Consider the following 15,030-nt stretch of genomic DNA (forward strand, 5'->3'; position numbering starts at 1 on the left):
GCCTATGTCTTTATGTCAAGAATGTAAAATCATTTATAATAAAAATAAATAAAAATCAAAGACAAAAATTTCCCTCATGTATCTCTTAGACTATAAACTGGGAGGTCAGAGACCATCACTTATATCATCCTTACACCTAACGTGGTGTTCCTCATTTGATGTTACCCAATGCAGAATGAATTTTTTAAAACTTTATTAGTTCTTTTAATATTTTAAAATAAGAAGGCTATAATTTTTCCAAATGAATGATAATAAAGTATAAATATAAAACTACTTTCCAAAAGTCACTATAAATTATGAAGGGCAACAAAAAAGTGTGCAACACTATTACTAAATTATAGGTCAAATTACTCAATATTAATAAAAGCTATATGGAGAAAGAATAAATATGACCGCAAATACCACCAACAATTTCTTTACCCTATCAAAAGATTTTGCCAACTGAGTATAATTCATGAGCATCTTGAAACCTACAAAGTTATCCAGAATTGGCAAACCAACCTATTCATTCATTCAATGGGATTTCATGAGAACCGTAGCAAATTCATTAGAGCACCATGGAATCAATGCAGAAATTCCTTGTGTATGCTTTGATTCTAAAGGGACTTCAAGGAAATTCTTTCAAGTATTGATGAGGAAACTCACAGTTCAAGACTGACCACTGGAATACAATATAGTACCCAGTTTTCCTTAGGCTTGATACTTCTCCAGCAAACCATGCACAATGGGGTCATTCCTCAAGATCATGTATACACTGCTCTCTTTGTATCCTCATCCTTGGGGAGGTTGGTTCCAGGACTTCCAGAGATACCAAAATTTGCTGATGCTCAAGTCCCTTATATAAAATGGCATAGTATTTGCACATAACTTATGCAATCCTCACAAATACTTTAAATCATCTCTAGATTACTTGTAGTATCTAACACAAGGTAAATGCTATGTAAATAGTTACCAGAGCATGGCAAATTTAAGTTCTGCTTTTTGGAAAGTTCTGGATTTTTTTTCCCAAATATTTTTGATCTACCAGTTGGTTGAACCCATGGTTGCAGAACTCATAGATGCAGAACCTCTGCATATGGAAGGCTGACTATATATAGAGAAAGATACAGTGCATGTTATATATACCAGTTCTCAAATCCCCAAAGTCTAACTATTTCTTCATTTGCCCCCAGTGTCCTATTTGTGTATCTCAAATCTCGATATTTTAATTTTGTGGATAAAAATTAATTCAAGAATTTGAAGAAAGTAGGCTGGGAGGAATAGATATAAAAAGGCAAGAGGATTAAGTTATAACACAGTGACATTCATACCTGATGACCACATTCCCAAGGTCATTGGACAAATGATAAAAATAAAATGCAGACACTAATGGGAGTTTTCTCCAAGGCAACAGGAATTAGAACATACCTCATACCAGGAAAATGCATCAAACAACACACTTTGCAAAGCTTGATGGCACAGAATTAGAAAGTATGCCATATACTACTTATAATTCACATTTTTAAAGATACTTTGAGATAACACTGGTCTCTCACACTAACTGATGACAGTTTATTTCTTGCTGCTATGGCAGTTTGTATGTGGTGGTAGGTGATTAAAGGCCGGCATCTCCGTTTTGACAATTGATGAAGTCTGAAAAAACATTTCTTAAACAGAATTTATAATAGCAACATTAATCAGGTTTTAAAATCACTTGATTCTCAGATGATACCACAATTTTTTATCTTTCCACTGACTACTAATCTCTTAAGGAGAAAAATGTCATGTAATGGGTAAACTGTATGTTTATTTACATTTCTCCTCTTAAATAGCTACCAACTTTTAAATGCCTTGATATAAGAGAAACTATTAATTGCTTCAATAAAATCTATCTCAAAGATAAACTTTTAGCTAGTGAAATGCAGGGTAAATCAGAGAATAAATATATTTATTCCAAAAATATTAACAAAAATCTATTGAGAAGTCCCATTACATCCTGAAATAGGATACGTAGATAGATAGAGATATATCTTCACAGAAATCATTACTCAGATTCATTTCTATTGCTGTCAATGAATTCTTGATTAGAAAAAAATATTCACATATATTCTTCATTCTAAGGTATCAAGAATATGATTCTGTCTCTGTCATTTAAACTAAATAATAACATGATAATTCTGGTATAACCAAAGATTTTATAGTCAATCCTAATTAATTTAATCTCTTGAATGTCTGTGGATTGAGTAAGGCAAAGATTTCTATAATCTAGACAAATGCAACATTGAAAGCAATTTTTACATGCAGATTACCAACTAAACCTTCAAATGAAAATGCAGACAGCCAGCCTTGAATATAGATTGCCTTGTAAGCCCCTAAAAGGAGGATCCACTTGAGCAATTCCCTGACTTCTGACCCATGAAAATTGTTAGATTAAAATGAGAGTTGTTGTAAGCTTACCTCAGGAAACAAGAAAAATCTCAAATAAAAATAACTAACCTTACACTTAAAGGAACTAGAGAAAGAAGAACAAACAAAACCCAAAGTTAGTAGAAGGAAAGAAATCATAAAGATTAAGGCAGAAATAAATGAAATAGAGACAAATAATAGAAAAGATCAATGAAAATAAAAGCTGGTTCTTTGAATAAACAAAATTGATAAAATTTTAGCCAGATTCATCAAGAAAAAAAGTGACAAGGCCCAAATCAATAAAATCAGAAGAGAAAAGGGAGAAGTTACAATGAACACCACAGAAATACAAAGGATCAAAAGAGACTACTATGGGGCTTCCCTGGTGGCGCAGTGGTTGAGAGTCCACCTGCCGATGCAGGGGACACGGGTTCGTGCCCTGGTCTGGGAAGATCCCACATGCCGCGGAGCGGCTGGGCCCGTGAGCCATGGCCACTGAGCCTGCACGTCTGGAGCCTGTGCTTCACAACGGGAGAGGCCACAACAGTGAGAGGCCCACGTAAAAAAAAAAAAAAAAGAGACTACTATGAACAACTATATGCCAATAAAATGGACAACCAAGAAGAAATGGACAAATTCTTAAGAAGGTGCAAGCACCCAAGACTAAACCAGGAAGAAATAGAAAACATGAACAGACCAATTACCAGTAATGAGATTGGACTGGTAATTTAAAAACTCTCAACAAACCCAACTCCAGTACCAGATGGCTTCACAGGTGAATTCTATCCCAAACATTTAGAGAAGAGTTCACACCTATCCTTCTAAAACGATTCCAAAAAAATTGCAGAGGAAGGAACACTTCTGAAATTGTTCTATGAAGCCAGCATGACCCTGATACTAAAACCAGACAGAGATATCACAAAAAAGAAAATTATAGGCCAATATCACTGATGAACATAGATACAAAAATCCTCAAAAAATATAAGCAAACTGAATCCAACAATACATTAAAAGGATCATCCACCATGATGAAGTGGGATTTATCCCAGGGATGAAAGGATTTTTCAATATCCACACATCAATCAGTGTGTTACACCACATTAACAAATTGAAGAATAAAAATCATTTGATCATGTCAATAGGTGCAGAAAAAGCTTGTGAGAAAATTCAGCATCCATTTATGATAAAAACTCTCCAGAAAGTGGGCATAGAGGGAACATACCTCAACATAATAAAGGCCAAATATGACAAACCCACAGTTAACATCTTACTCAACATTGAAAAGCTGAAAGCTTTTCCTCTAAGATCAGGTGCAAGACAAGGATGTCTACTCTCACCACTTTTATTCAACATAGTATTGGAAGTCTTAGTCACACCAATCAGAGGGAAAAAAAAGAAATAAAAGGAATCCAAATTGGAAAGGAAGAAGTAAAACCATCACTGTTTTACTTCTGTCACTATGACAGGATGCTATACACAGAAAATCCTAAAGACACTACCAGAAAACTACTAGAGGTCATCAATGAATTGGGTAAAGTTGCAAGATATAAAATTAATACACAACAATCTGTTTCACTTCTATACACTGACAATGAACTATCAGAAATAGAAATTAAGGAAAAAATACCACTTACCATTCCATGAAAAAGAATAAAATACTTAGGAATAAACCTACTTAAGGAGGTAAAAGACCTGTACTTGGAAAACTGTAAGACACTGATGAAAAAATTGAGGATGACACAAACAGATGGAAAGATATACCATGTTCTTGGATTGGAAGAATTAATATTGTTAAAATGACCATGCTACCCAAGGCAATCTATAGATTCAATTCAATCCCTATCAAAATACCAGAGGCATTTTTCACAAAACTAGAACAAATAATTTTGAAATCTGTATAGAAACACAAAAGACCCCAAATAGCCAAAAGAAACTTGAGAAAGAAGAACAGTGCTGGAGGAATCACAATCCCTGACTTCAGACTATACTACAAAGCTACAGTAACCAAAACAGTATGGCACTGGCACAGAAACAGACACATAGATCAATGGAGAGCCCAGAAATAAACCCACACACTTATGGTCAATTAATCTACGACAAAGGAGGCAAGAATATACATAGAGAAAAAATAGTTTCTTCAATAATTGGTTCTGGAAAAACTAGGCAGCTACATGTAAAAGAATGAAATTAGAAATTCTCTAACATGATATAAAAAAATAAACTCAAAATGGATTAAAGACCTAAATGTAAGACTGGATACTGTAAAACTCTTAGAGGAAAACATAGGCAGAACACTCTTTGACATAAATCATAACAATAATTTTTGGACCTGTCACCTAAAGCAAAGAAAGTAAAAGTGAAAATAAACAAATGAGACCTACTTAAACTTAAAAGCTTTTATACAGCAAAGGAAACCATTGACAAAACAAAAAGACAACCTATTGAATGGGAGAAAACATTTGCATATAATATGAACGATAAGTGTGTACTATCAAAAATATGTAAACAGCTTATACAACTCAATATCCAAAAAACAAACAACCTGATTAAAACATAGGTAGAAGAACTGAATAGACATTTTTTCCAAAGAGGAAATGCAGGTGGCCAACAGGCACATGAAAAGATACTCAACATCACTTATAATCAGGGAAATACAAACCAAAACTGCAATGAGATATCACATTACACCTGTCAGAATGGCTATCATAAAAAAGAACACAAATATTAAATGTTGGCAAGGATGTGGAGAAAATGGAACTCTTGTACACTGTTAGTGGGAATGTAAATTGGTGTAGCCAATGTGGAAAATCATATGGAGGTTTCTCAAAAAACTAAAAATAGAACTATTATATGACCCAACAATTCCACTCCTAGGTATATATCCAAAAGAAACAACAGTAATTCAGAAAGATACAAGCACCCCAGTGTTTATAGTGGCATTATTTACAATTATCAAGATATGGAAGTAACCTAAATGTCCATCAACAGATGAATGGATAAAGAAGATGTGGAACACACACACACACACACACACACACACACACTCACATAAAAAATAAGGAAAATTTTCCATTTGCAACAACACATATAAACTTGGAGGACATTATGCTAAGTGAAATAAGTAAGACAGAGAAAGACAAATACTGTCTGATATCACTTATATGTGGAATCTAAAAAATACAACAAGCTAATAAATATAACAAAAAAGAAATAGATATAGAGAAAAAATTAGTGGCTACCAGTAGGGAGAGGGACAGAGGGAGGGAAATATGGGGGTAAGGTGTTAAGAGATACAAAAAAACAAATTTTCAAAATTACGTTTTCTCTGAAATCTAAGTTGCAGTGTGAATAATATATTCTATCCCCATTTCACTTATATCACAATTCTTGAACTATTTTCTTAATCCTTTAAAATTATACAACACCTTGAAGAGTGCATGCCTTCAGCTCACTCTCTGTAATTGTGTTCAATCATCTTTCTAAGATGGTTTTGCCCCTGGAGACTCAATAAAGACAGAGGTTGTTAGAAAAGACTCATCAAAGAATATTAAATAATATTATCCATCTAACTTCATAAAATCAACAATTTCTAAATGCCTGAAAGATCACAAGATGCTATCTTCTAGCTGCTTGTAGGGTAGAATTCATACAGAAGTTTTGTTCTCAGACTACCTTGACATTGGAAAACATAAGTTCTAAGCTCTAAGTTATCTTATTCTCCCATGGGAAGGAAAGGCATTCTGACAAAAGGAGGCCAAAGCAATTTCAGTTCACAAACCTCTCTTAAGAGTTGCAACCCAGGAGTGACGTCAGAAACATGGTGGAGTGAAAAACTACTTTTGCCCCTCCCCTTCAATCTACAACTATTAAAACATCCATAACTCAACAAAGCTGCCTCTGCCCAACACACCCAGATGACAGAGAATTCCAAACATCTGTACATCAAAAGGTGGGTGGACTGAATCACATAGAGGAAGTGGAACTGAAGGAACAACAGAGACAGTGTCTGTACTCATAAAAGACAGGCGGGACAGCACATGCTTGACCCTCATTCAGGAAATATAAAATAATTTATGATAGGAGTGTAGGACCATTTAGGAGAGAAAAATACATCATGCAAAGAAAAAAGATATTATATTTTTATAAAGTAGTATGAACCTTAAGTTAATTATGAAATACAGCATATCATTAACAACATGCCTTTTTTTAGTCATACGTGCCTTGAGTAAATCACTGCCATTCTCTCTGTCTCAGTTTCCTTTTCTGTTAAATTTTTACATCATAGAGTTTTCAGAATGAAGTGAGTTCATAGTGCAGGGGAGCAGAATTTGCCACCCCAAAATATGCCTCTTTGGCATAAGGATTATTTCAGACTGATTATTTTTTAAGAAACTGCAGACACAGAAGAAACTCTAAAAACTAAAAAGAATTTACCCCTTCGTAGAGACATTTATATGTACAAAAGAAGTTTTCATTTGTTAGGTGTCTCCCTTGCAATAGCAGGAAGAGAAGGCTGACTCCAAATCTCTGGGAACTCCTATAATGCAGAAGGCAACAACTTAAATTTGCAAAACAGCCTTACCCTTGTTTTTCCTGGTAACCTCCCATAACTGACTCCCCACTCCCAACATCTTTTTTTGTCTTTAACTGAAGTTGGTATTTAAGGTGAGGGCTTCCTCCATTTCAGAGAGTTACTCAGGTTTCCTGGGTCTCTCCCATGTATAAATGAGGCATACTTGTTATTACACTTTTGTTTGTTTTTCTCCTGTTAATCTGTCTTATATAAATTTAATTATTAGACCAGCCAAAGAACCTAGAAGGGAAGAAGAGAAAGTTTTTCCACTTGTACAATATATATAAAGTACAGAGCTGTCAAGAATAGTTAGTTCTCAATAATTAATTGTTCTTATTATTTCTTGAATTCATTAGGGTCCTGGAAATAGAAAACACAATTTTGCTGGGATTATGAAAAGAACTTACTATTGGTATGAGGGCAGGGAAAAGAACAATAAGAGATACTGAGGGACCACAGAACTTGCAACAGTCAGAAGCCATGGTCACAAGGCCATGGTCACCACATGAGGTCTGTAGAGGCAAGCAAGGGGAGGACAGTATTACCATACATGGTAGCCTTAAAGGGACACAGAACCAGAGCATGGGAATGGGAAAGCGGAAATATCTCTATTTTCAACTGACCAAACCCAACAGGAAACCAGAGGGCAAGGGAGTCAAAGTGCTGTAGTCTATAGAAATCAGCCTCCAGGGCTTCAACTAGGGCAGAGAAGGTCAGAGATAAACTTCTAGGGGGATGAAACATTCAACAGAAACTACCCGGCCCAAATAATAATTAAATAATTGAATCAAACCGTTATTCCTTAGAAATAGTCTCAGCCCAGAGCCTTTATTTTGCTCACTGTATTTCTTCCTCAGTTCCTCAACCATGCCAAGTCTGTTTTTATTCTTGGAGACCTAGTGTGATAGCTGTGTCACATCTGGTATCTTCCGGGGTTTGACTGGTGGAGTCTAACCCTTTATTTTGAGACATATTTCTCTTTTACTATACAAATCCATAGTCATCAGGAAGAAAATTCTCAATTATTAAAAAGAAAGAAAAGAAAGAAAGAAAGAAAGAAAGAAAGAAAGAGAGAGAGAAAGAAAGAAAGAGAAAAACAAAAGAAAGGAAGCAAGCAAGGAAGGAAGGAAGGAAGGAAGGATGAAAGGAAAAGAAAGAAAGGAGCCATAAGCCTGATAAATCTAAGTTGTGAATTTGTACAGAAGACAGAGTTATCAAAATCTAATGAGGCTTTTAACATTTTTGGTGTTTAGCAAACAGAGCAATGGCTCACTTTAATTTTGGTCATTTTCTATACTCTCTCCTATAGGGTGATTTATAATTCCTAGACCCACTTTTAGCCAAAGATTTTACACTCAATCAGTAAACAGCTTAAATGAAATAGCCTAAATCTTGATATTTGACAAAGACTCTCTCCTTAACCAAACTTTAGTCAGACTCCTTGAAGTTCTCTTTTTGACTAAGACTTGCCCTTGGGTTCTGCTTAGTTCAGTTTTATCAAGAATCCTGATGGGTTAGTTTAGCAAAAATTCCCTACCTTTAATATCTGATACAATTTCTCACCCTCCACCCTTGGATGTTTGATCAAATTCTCCACCCTGGATATCTTATCATTGTTGGAGTGTGGAGGGATTTCCTCCTACCCCTCTGGATTCTTTTGGCTAGTCTAATAATTTGACACAAGACAGATTAACAAAAGAAAATCAAATTTAATCTTGTATTTATGGGGGTCTCATAGATATACGATCCAAATAAATGACCAAAGCAGGAGGCTTTCATACTTTTTAGACAAAGACACAATACATTTGTGAAGTATTGACAAGACAAATAAATTTTGGCTTGGATGCTTAATTAGTAAAGAACCTAAACAAGTTTGAGCTTGAGGTAGTAAATTAGTAAAGAAGTAACAAGGTCTTTTCAGCTCTGAATTCCCTACCTCTGGTTACAAGGATGTCTCTCTGCCTCCTGGTGCAGGGAGGGTACCTTTCACATGAAAGATTATTTTGTGATTTCATACAGGCAGGGTATCTGTCAGAGTGTCCTTGCACTGGCTGTTTCTCAAGTAACTTTAACTCAAATAATTAATATGCCATTTTGGGGTATTTGTGGGCAATCTGCCCTGGGCCTCAAAAGTTCCCTCTGAAATTTCCCTGGAAATTTCACATATTAAAAGCTGAGCTGGTAGATTGCTCTGTAATTTCACTGAATCAGTGATCCTAAGTAATTCAGTGATTTCACTGAATCCTAGTCCTAAATATAGGTCAGTTCAGTTAAACTCATTTCAGGAGGCTCCCAAAGTTAGGCCTACATTACACATGCATTCAGGTATTTAAAAGAGGTATGTCTATGGAAACAAAAAAACAAACAACAAAAAACCAAAGGTTAATGATTGGAGTGGACTATAAACCAGCTTCTGAACCCAGGGAGCAGCTAATCAAGAAAATTCTAGATATCAGTGTCAAAGCATGTTTTGTAGTTTGAAATGTCTCTGATGATGTTATCAGATATTCAGGTAAACTTTCTAAGTGACCCATACAGCAACAGGCATGAAGATTGTTTAAACATGAGCTGTTCTGGCAATTTCTCTGATGTTTATATCAAGTCACCTAGCTTCCCTTTGTAGGGCTTCAGGAAAAAGGGCAGTTTTAAGTTCTTAATGATTCCAAATCAAAAAGATGGAAGAGGGACTTCCCTGGTGGGCCAGTGGGTAAGACTCCATGCTCCCAATGCAGAAGGCCTGGGTTTGATCCCTGGTCGGAGAACTAGATCCCGCGTGCATGCTGCAACTAAGAGTCCGCATGCCGCAACTAAGAAGTCTTCATGCCACAACTAAGAAGCCTGCATGCCGCAACTCAGAAGCCTGCATACCACAACTAAGAGTCTGCATGTCACAACTAAGAAGTCTGCATGCCGCAACTAAGGAGTCCTCATGCTGTAAGTAAAGATCCCATGTGCTGCAACTAAGACTCAGTGCAGCCAAAATTTTAAAAAAGATGGAAGAGAATTAGAAACATTAGTTTGGAGAGTCATAGCCAGATACTGAAGGAAACTAGAATAATTCAGGATTTAGTCCAGTTTACAGGAAAATAACAAATCTCAAACACAATTAATAGAAGCAGAGTCTGATATTCATATGCATGTATTATAGATTCTACTGAAACATAATTTTTCTCTCTGAAATCACTCTCATTTTCTATGAAAGATAGCCAAATTAGGACATTTGTTTGCAAGATAAACCTAGATTCAATCAAGTTGGCCTGGTTATTTGCATAAGTGCAGCAAGAATAGCAATTGGTCATATAGGCTCTTTTAAATCTTCTTTGCTGGACCAGTTCAAAAGAAATTTCAGACTGAACTTTTATTTATTATTTTTTTATTTTTTGGCTGCATTGGGTCTTCGTTGCTGTGCATGGGCTTTCTCTAGTTGTGGCAAGCGGGGGCTACTCTCCGTTGCGGTGCGCAGGCTTCTCATTGTGGTGGCTTCTCTTGTTGTGGAGCACAGGTTCTAGGCACGTGGGCTTCAGTAGTTGTGGCACGCAGGTTCAATAGTTGTGGCTTGCGGGCTCTAGAGCGCAGGCTCAGTAGTTGTGGCACATGGGCTTAGTTGCTCCATGGCATGTGGGATCTTCCCAGACCAGGGCTCAACCTCATGTCCCCTGCATTGGCAAGCAGACTCTCAACCACTGCACCATCAGGGAAGCCCCCAGACTGAACTTTTAAATGTCTCTCAGGGCCAGGAAGATGAGCCAAGTCAAGGACTGGCAATCAGACTTGCCTGCAATACCTATAGATTTGAGTAAATTGCTTTCTTTGCAAGGTCCCCAAAATATCTTGAGGTTCCTGCATCTTCCTGGAAGTGACCTTCCTTACTCACCTGGTAAGGCTGCTGGTAACCATATAAGCAAGGTACTAGGCTGTTTTTCCAAGGGGCTTTATTGGCTTAATAAAGACAATTTTAGTTCCTTAGAGCTGTCTGGTCATATATGAGTCTCCATGTGTCTCTCTCAAATATGACACTCCAGTCAAAGCCTTGCTGATATAACCAGTTTCCAATTGTGTCCTGCTAAAAGGAGAACAGATTCTTACTGAACTTATGTAAATAGCCATATTGCCAAGAAAATAAGAATTCTCATTACAAGTTTCAGAATTGTGGAGGGATCAGGCAGAAAGAAAAGATATGTAGATCTTTTCATCTTTGTTTACAAAGATATACTTTATCAAATTACTCTGAGTCATATTTAGCTTAAGAGGAAAGATTTTCTTATATCTGGAAAATAAGATTAAAGAATCAGCAATTTGGGGCTTCCCTGGTGGCGCAGTGGTTGAGAGTTCGCCTGCCGATGCAGGGTACACGGGTTCGTGCCCCCGTCCGGGAAGATCCCACATGCCGCAGAGCGGCTCGGCCCGTGAGCCATGGGCGCTGAGCCTGCACGTCCGGAGCCTGTGCTCCACAACGGGAGAGGCCACAACAGTGAGAGGCCCGCATACCGCAAAAAAAAAAAAAAAAAGAATCAGCAATTTAAAAAAATAAAAATTACAATCATCCTCATCAGTCTATTTAGTACCATTTCATTAATTCTTGCTCTCCTTGATCTTTTGTTTTTATGAAGCTATCATTTTCTCTCTTAGGTTCTATAAATTTTTACCCAGTTCAGTGGTATGATTTGAGAGTTATCAGAAACTTGTATTCTAGACTACTTGTTCCTTTCCATGAATTTCTCTGAAGGTTTAACACATTTGCAGGAAGCTTTTATAAAAGCATCTGAGTAAAACAATAACTGTCTGAAAATGATAAAAGACTTAAAATGCCTATTAAAGATCTGATTAATTATAATGGAATTGACAAGGAAATTTCATTATTTTTGTGACATACCACATTTAAGATAAAAACTAAAACAGAATTATGATTGATAACATTATACCAGAACATATCGAAATTTTAGGAACTTCATATAATTTATAGAATATTTATATCAACATTTACCCATACAATATAACCTAAGGTTTATCATCACTTATTTGAGAAGGCCCCCATGTAATTTAACATATCAAAATAAGCCTAACTGGGCTTCACTGGTGGTGCAGTGGTTACGAATCCACCTGCCAATTCAGGGGACACGGGTTCGAGCCCTGGTCCAGGACGATCCCACATGCCACGGAGCAACTAAGCCCATATGCCACAACTACTGAGCCTGCGTGCCCTAGAGCCCATGCTCTGCAACAAGAGAAGCCACCGCAATGAGAAGCCTGCTCACCGCAACAAAGAGTAGCCCCAGCTCACCACAACTAGAGAAAGCCCACACGCAGCAACAAAGACCCAAAGCAGCCAAAAATAAATAATTAATTTTTAAAAAAAGCCTAATTAACTTAATACCTCTCTTTTATAAGGAGAGAAAAGAAATCTTTTGAGGTATTCCAAGGGCCCTCAGGAAATCCCCAAAGTTATTTCTAGGTCAATAAAACTTCATTTAGAATTTGATTTGGGGAAATTTGTCAAAAATATAAAAAGCCTTGGATACTTGACTTAACAGAATCACAGATCATTATGAAATAATATTTAATTATCTATTTGACCAAAGTGACAATAAAAAATTTCAAAGGAAAGTACAAAAGGTTACAGTGTCATAAGTTAAACTTACCTCTTTTAATATTAAGATGACTCAATTTTAAACTATCAAAGATCTGATGAAGACAGTGTGAAGCACAGTAAGTAAGACTGTGCTTACCCTTGCTTTTTGGGGAAAACAAAAACAAAAATATTTTCACAAAAATCTTATCAGGAGCAGACCAATAGTCTACTTAAACTTTATCCTTTTAGCAGATGGAAGAAAATCAAGTTTTTGTTTTATATTCGTATATTACTGATATTAAAGCTTATTTTTATAACCTTTGTAATACATTTATTCAATTTCAGCTAGCTTGACAACAAAAGGTAAGATTCTCTCTCTTTCTCCCTCTCTGTAACTTTTTGTCTGCATTTAGTTCGTGCTTCATAACCAGAACTTCTAGTTTAGACAAAATTACTCTCATTTTCCTTAACAAAAATATATCTCAATATCTGGTACCCTTTTTTAGGCAAAAATGTATCTTAGTCTCCTTGCATACAGAGTTGTTTTCCTAATTAATTCTAGTTGTTTTCATTACATACACTAACTAGAATTTTTAACCCTTAAAAACCTTAATTTTTAGCGAATCAAAGAAGTAAACAATTGGAATTCCCGGTGGTCCAGTGGTTATGACTCCACACTTCCACAGCCGGGCGCCAGGTGCCCGGATTTGATCCCTGGTCAAGGAACTAAGATCCCACAAGCCACATGGCATAGCCAAAAAAAAAAAGAAGTAAACAATTATGAACTATCTTTTACACCAGCATTCTGTGGATCACCAAATTTATGAATACATTTCATAATTTCTAGAAACATATGCTACTTCATATACAATGTTTCAATAAAGTACAAGACTTGTTTACTAATAATACCAAATTTATTTTTAGTTTCTCTGTAATAGGAAGTCAAACATAGATAAACCAATGTTCATTACTTAAAGTTTCATAATTTTATATTATTTAGAAATTGTCTAGATATTCAATGATTTTCCATCTCTTAACCTAACTTAGCAAAATTTGAAGGGTGGAAGTTACCAAAGAGACTTGGGAAACTATTTAAGTAGACATATTATAAAATAATCATTGCTTAAAAGTTCACCTAAAAGCTTTTATCTCATTTACATCTATTTAATTCAGTTGTTCTTAACAATTATACTTAGATTACTCATGAAAATTTCATGAGACATTAGTCATCATATTAAGGATGTTTTTTCTTACTGATAAATTTTGTAACAGTGATAACATGAGCTTATTTGACTTTTAGTAAACTTAGTTAGAATAAAACTATTGTATGTAATGCTGATAACTCTAAAGACATGTCTGTGTTAAATAAGCCTAAACTTAAACTAGCTTGCATTTACTAAAGATTAATTCTAGGTCATGTGAACTTGAAAATCATTTGGGTTAGTTTCTGTTACGTTTTAATTCATTATAAAATTGTGGTTGTTTTAAAGCCAGTTAAATAGAGCTCTTTTACATATTAATTTTGACAATACCACCCAGAGATAGAAAAGTACCATATCTATGATATACATAATATAGACAAATATACGGACACAAACACATAAATAACAGTTGGAATAAATTAAATTTGCTTGCTCAGATGGCTAAAGTTTTTTACTACTTGGGGAGAAGACTTTTAAGATTTATATTTGCCCTTGACAAACAACCTTAAGGAGGCTGTGGTTTAGAGTTTGGGCAAGGAAGCCCTTTTAGCAGTTTGTGTTTAAAAAGCCTCTTTCCCTCCTTTTTTTTCAGTCTCAGGCAAGTTTTTGTTATCTCCTTAGGTGTTTCCATTTCAAATATATGGTAATATTTACACCTGTATGGGACAGAGAAAGAAAATGTAAGTTTCCTCCTACGAGTTTTGGAATATATTTGTCTAAAATCAGAAATCTTATGGTAATTACTATTTAAATTTTTTCTTCTTTTTCTTAAGTACAGGACAATTTTGTTTCCGATATCCTGATCTTATAATATCTACAAGTATTTTGAGAGGAACAGGTGATTGGTAAAGGGAACAGGGATTGGTAAAGATAGGTTGGTCTTAACTTGCTTCTAGAGTTGCATTTCTGATTTTACAGAGATTTATAAGACAAACATAGTTGCTTCTATTAGCTCTTGAATATTGGCTTCTAGCTGACCAACTTCCTGATTATTTCTAAGAGGGCCTGGAGAATTGCTGAGATGGGGCAGTTTTTAAGAAGGGGAAATTACCTTGGATTTTTCCTTCAAGTCTAATTTGTGTTCTTTCATCTTGTTAAGGAGTCCCTAAAACTAGCTGTTTTATACACACACACACACACACACATCTATATATATAATGTTAATCCACTCTTTAGTTTGTTTTTAGGATGAAAACTCTCTATAATTTCCCTTCCAAGTATAGCCAACTCAAAGGATCCATCATCTGGCCACTAATGAGTAGGATCTTACATTAATGTCAAATAGCTACTCAAACTAATAA

The 15,030-nt window shown here is 35.6% G+C and overlaps 1 protein-coding gene across 11 annotated transcripts in view; it reads right to left on the reverse strand.

Annotated features, from left to right (window-relative positions):
* LOC309804101 (zinc finger protein 226-like) overlaps nucleotides 1-15,030 on the reverse strand; it is a 439,178-nt gene that overhangs the window by 77,689 nt on the left and 346,459 nt on the right. The window lies entirely within an intron of this gene.

The sequence above is a fragment of the Mesoplodon mirus genome, assembly GCF_964341445.2.
Source record: "Mesoplodon mirus genome assembly, chromosome: 5".
NCBI lineage: Eukaryota > Metazoa > Chordata > Mammalia > Artiodactyla > Ziphiidae > Mesoplodon > Mesoplodon mirus.